This window comes from Gekko japonicus, unplaced genomic scaffold, assembly GCF_001447785.1.
Source record: "Gekko japonicus isolate JY-2015 unplaced genomic scaffold, Gekko_japonicus_V1.1 scaffold316, whole genome shotgun sequence".
NCBI classification, from domain to species: domain Eukaryota; kingdom Metazoa; phylum Chordata; class Lepidosauria; order Squamata; family Gekkonidae; genus Gekko; species Gekko japonicus.
In genome coordinates, this window is record NW_015169784.1 from 407,113 (window position 1) to 412,353 (window position 5,241).

Below are 5,241 nucleotides of genomic sequence, written 5' to 3' on the forward strand. Positions count from 1 at the left end.
TGGCAGATGTGCCCACAGAGAGGACTCTGAGTGCCACCTCTGGCACCCGTGCCATACGTTCGCCACCACTGTCCTAGACCAAGAGTTCCTATCTATACCTTGTGGCTAATAGCCACTGATGGACCTCTGCTCCGTATGTTTATCCAACAGGGCTTGCCTGGGCTATCCAGGTCAGGGCCCAAACCTGTTTAAGTCTTGACTTGCTTGCATTTTGCCTTCTGCATTCTATAAATGTGTGTAGCTTGGTTTCGATGCCAAGATAATGCTTGCACATTGCAATCTAAAAGTCTTATTTACTTACTTACTTGCGCACTTCATATATAGCTTGCCTTCCTCACTAAAACTCAAGGCAGATCACACAGTGTAAAACTGTGCAATCAAATAGCACAAGACATCCAACAAACAATCTTATAGGACTAGAAGAAGAAGAAGAGATTGGATTTATACCCTGCCCTTCACTACCCAAAGGAGTCTCAGAGCAGCCTACAATCTCCTTTCCCTTCCCCTCCCTGCAACAGACACTCTGTGAGGTAGGTGGGGCTGAGAGAGCTCTCAAGAATTGCTCATGAGAGAACTGCTCTGAAACAACTTGTAACTGACCCAAGGTCGCACCAGCAGCTGCATGTGGAGGAGTGGGGAATCAAACCCAGTTCTCCCAGATTATAGTCCGCGTTCCTAACCACTACACCAAACTGACTAGAATAAAAAAAAACAATTAAAAATAATGCAGAAAAGTACCAGACGTGATAAATCATAAACAAAGCAAAAAGGAGCAGATTCCCTGAATTGCAGATCTCTTGCACTGGACTGAGCGCCTAGATCAGCAAGGCCTGGATTCTCTTGTCACAAATGACAGCTGCAAATTCATTTTTACAAGCTGAAACCTAATGTTTTGTTTCTTTGTTGCATTTCCTGCTTGTGCAGTTTTAATGAGAAACTGCACTGGAGAAAAATATATTTGGTTTTGAAATGGCTCCCTTCCACTTTGAAAGGCAATTTGCCCTAAGAGCTAGTAATGGAACCTCCGTATTCAGTTAATTACCAGTACTGGGAAGACAAACAACAGGGGATGCTTACATGCCTTGATTATCCATTCCCAAAGGAACCTGGCTGGCCTCTCATAGAGAATGGAGTGTGGCCTGATCAAGCAAGCTCTATTTCATACACTTCTATCCCACCCCTCCTCCAAGGTGGTCAGAGCAGGGTTGCCAACTAGGGCTTGGGGGATCCTGGAAACTTGGGGGCAGGGACTGGGTAAGATGGAGCTTGGGGAGGGGAGAGAGGACAGCAGGGTTGTGACTAGGGTTGCCAGCCTCCAGGTGGGGCCTGGGGATCTCCCGCTTTTACAACTGATCTCCCGCTGACAGAGATCAGCTAACCAGGAGAAAATGGCTGCTTTGAAGGGTGGACGCTGTGGCATTGGACCATGCTGAGGCCCCTCCCCTCCCCAAACCCCGCCCTCTCCCGGATCCACCCCCAAAGTCTCCAGATATTTTCCAACCCAGACCTGGCAACCCTAGTTGTGACGTCACTCTGGGACTTCCATTTTCCCAAGAGTCTATAGTATACCAAAGAGTCCGCCCTCAGAAGCTGCCATTTCCTCCTGGGAACTGATCTTTGTAATCTGGAGATCAGTTGCAATTCCAGTCCCATCCCTGGCTCACAGTGGCATACAAGGCTCTCCCTCCCCCATTTTATCTGGATTTGAACCTGGATTTTCTGCAGCCTTGTCCAGCACTCTGGCCTAGTGATCTGCAACGTGGCCACCGTGGTCTCCACTGGTGCACTTTCTGGTTCCACCTCCTTCTTCCCTAAAACAAAGAGCCACTCCTGGCTTTCCTCCACCTTATTGGAGAAGAAGGTGTTCCAGGAACTCTCAGGGGACATCAGCTTTGGGTCTATAGGGAGCACCCATCCAGAAATAGCTGCCCCCATCGTAGGAAGATGCTTGGCTTGGAACCTCCTAACCCTTTTGTAGTTACCCCCTCCAAAAGCCACCATTATGTGATTGTTCCTGTGTACTATGACAGCTATTCTGCACTGGTTCCCACTGCTGTTTCTCAAAATCCCAGAAGTATCCGCAGGATCGGCACATTTTGGACCCCCCCACACACACATTAACCATTATACTACACTGTCTTTCACAGTATTCACCACCAGTGATGGATTTTTGCTTATCTAGTTATATGTCGAGGCTATGAATCGTCCTGGATAGGCTTAGGAAAGTGAAAATACCCAGCCTCATAAACAACCGGCCCTGACGACATCCAATTCTATGCCACCGTGGGAATTACCAATGGCCCAATACCAGTGAAGACCAGAGAGACAGTAATTTCTTTACATAGTATTCCCCTAACATCGTCCTTGCTAATGCCAGTTGGAAAAGACTTTCACACAGTCTAGGAGACTCTGCCCTGCTTAAGTACATTCTAACATATAACCCTTTTGGTTCATTTTTTCCTTTTGGAGATGGTTTGTTTCATTTTTTTAGGCTGTATTCCTAAAGACATGTTCTGAGAGTAAAGCCTAGTGAATCTCATGTTACTTACTCTTGATCTGCTTAAGACTGCTTGCTCAGCTGTCACTCTTCATTTCTTAGTTTCCTTTGCAGGGTCCGTAGAAATTCAATTAAACCCCAGAGTGTAGCATGGAGGCATCATCTCCAGTGTCAATTCATGCGCATGAACACTAAGGCACCATGTAGTGGGCCACCTGCCAACTCATACGCTGTACTGGCTGAGTTCTGTTTTGAATTGCTGATAACATATTGCAAGTCAATTACCTTTCCTTCTAGGAAAACTTTTAACCCAAAGAAACACTTTCCTAGCTTTTAAAATAGGGAAGAGAGATGGTTGCTGATACAGCATGAGGAGGCCACGTGAAATGGGGGGGGGAGCCTAAAGCAAGAGATCTTTGGGGTGGGGTTTGGGTTATCAGATTCCTTTTGGGGGGGGTAGGTGAAGTACATGTGAATTCATGCTACAGGATCAAACCGTTGCATTTTTACAAGAATCCATAGTTTATCCACCAAACCTGGCTTCGACTCGAGGGCTCTGAGACAATTAATCTGCACTCCGAGATAATGCAAATGTCTCTGAGCATATGCAGAGAGACTTTCCATCACCGCACCTACAGCTTACATTCCTGAGCATAGTTTGCAGCACACAAATACATAACCCAGCACAATATGGTTCACAAAAGATCCAAGGCATGCATCCTCATGATCGTTACATGGGACATCACAAATTCATCACCCAACTGGAGCTTGCAGCGTGACCTGTGGTTTGAAAAAATAATGGACCCCACCCCACCACTCCTCACAGTAGCTCATTGCTGCGAAAACTAAGACCTGCTGTACGGTTCTTATGTATCCTCATGACTATTACTGACAGAGACAAAGATCCACATCAGTTGCTCTGACCACATGTCATGACTCATACAAAACCATAGATCTAGGGCTTCAGGAGCCGGGGCTCACCTTGGTACAGGTGTTCAAGGCACAGATCCTCAAAGATGTTTACAGGCAAGCCATAAAATGCACCCTCAAGTCGCAGTTAACTGTCCACAACCCACACTGTAAAATCACAGGTCTAGCAATGAATGGCCAAGTAATGGCACAACTATATGTTGTCGAAGGCTTTCACGGCTGGAGTTCATTAGTTGCTGTAGATTTTCCGGGTTGTGTGGTCGTGGTCTTGGCATTGTAGATCCTGACGTTTCGCCAGTAACTGTGACTGGCACCCTCAGAGGTATAACACAGAAAGATGGAGTACTCTCTGTGTCAAGGTGAGTACTCCATCTTATTGTGTTATACTTCTGAGGATGCCAGTCACAGATACTGGCGAAACGTCAGGATCTACAATGCCAAGACCACGGCCACACGACCTGGAAAATCTACAGCAACTAAGGGCACAACTGATTTGGATAGCCCAGACTACTCCAATCTATGGTTGCCAGGCCACCGGCGGTGGATAGGGAGGTAGGGTTCCCAGCTCCAGTTTGGGGAACCCCTGGCTATTTGGGGATGGAGCCTGGAAAGGACAGGGACCTCAGTGGGGTACAATGCCATAGAGTCCACCCTCCCAAACATCTATTTCCTCCAGGGGAACTGATCTCTGTAGTCTGGAGATGAGCTCCCACTGTTCCCCCCCCACACACACACACCAAGAATACAGAGCAATCTCACCAGCTGTCAGAAGCTAAATAAGGTCAGTCCTTGTTAGTATTTGGATAGGAACCCACCAAGGAAGTCCAGGGTAGCTCTACAAAGGCAGGCAACAGCAAACCACTTCTGAATGTCACTTGCCGTAAAACCTTATGGAGTTGCCATAAGTCAGCTGTGACTTGATGGTAAAAAAAAAGACAGAACTGTCAAATATGACTAGGTGTGGGTTTGTTCTGCATTTGGCAGTAAAAATCACATGCATTCATGCCTGCCTCAGGTTGCACTTTTTGCAATTCAGCAGTGCCACAAAGTACTAGTATTGTATGATATTATGCAATCCATATATGTAGGCATCGCCCATGGTTGGATGGTGGATTTGACGTGCCTGCTTGATCCCACATCTTTTTAAAATCTACATTTATTTTATTTGCACTTGAACAGCAGCAGGAGGCTCTTGCGATTCAGAGGCAAGGATGCGAATTGTCATTAGTGGATTCGGAAAAGTCATAATCTATTTGAATGTCAATAAGCATCCACTTGAAAAAGGCTCACTATTTTGTGCAAAGATGCATTGTTGTTGTTGTTTTTAAAGTTACAGCTTTACAAAATTTTATTTTAAAATTAGCATTTTTTAAAAAAAGTGCCAAGTTATTTTATGCAAGTATTAACCGTTTAAAAACAAGCTATTAATATGCATGCAAATAAGCATTAACTCTTTTTAACGAGCTTTTAATAAGATCATTAAAAGAGAGAGCGAGAGAACGATTGCGTCCTCTTCCGGGAGCACTCTTTAGCACGCCGGCTCAGAAGGCCCGCTTGGGGGCTTCATTCGGAGTTTACGCCCAAGTAAACACGTGCACCAGGAGCGCGCCACCTTCTCCAAAAAGACTCGAACATTCCCCGCCCTCCCGAGCGGCCACGTGACCCAGCCACACCCTCGCCCCTCCTCCTCTGCGGCTCTGAAGTTACCGCAGTACCCGCAAAGGCCCCGCCCTCGACCACGACCACACCCCCTCCCTCGAGTGAAAGAACAGCCGAAAATAGCCCCACCCCTTTCCCCCTCCGGCCCCCCCCCC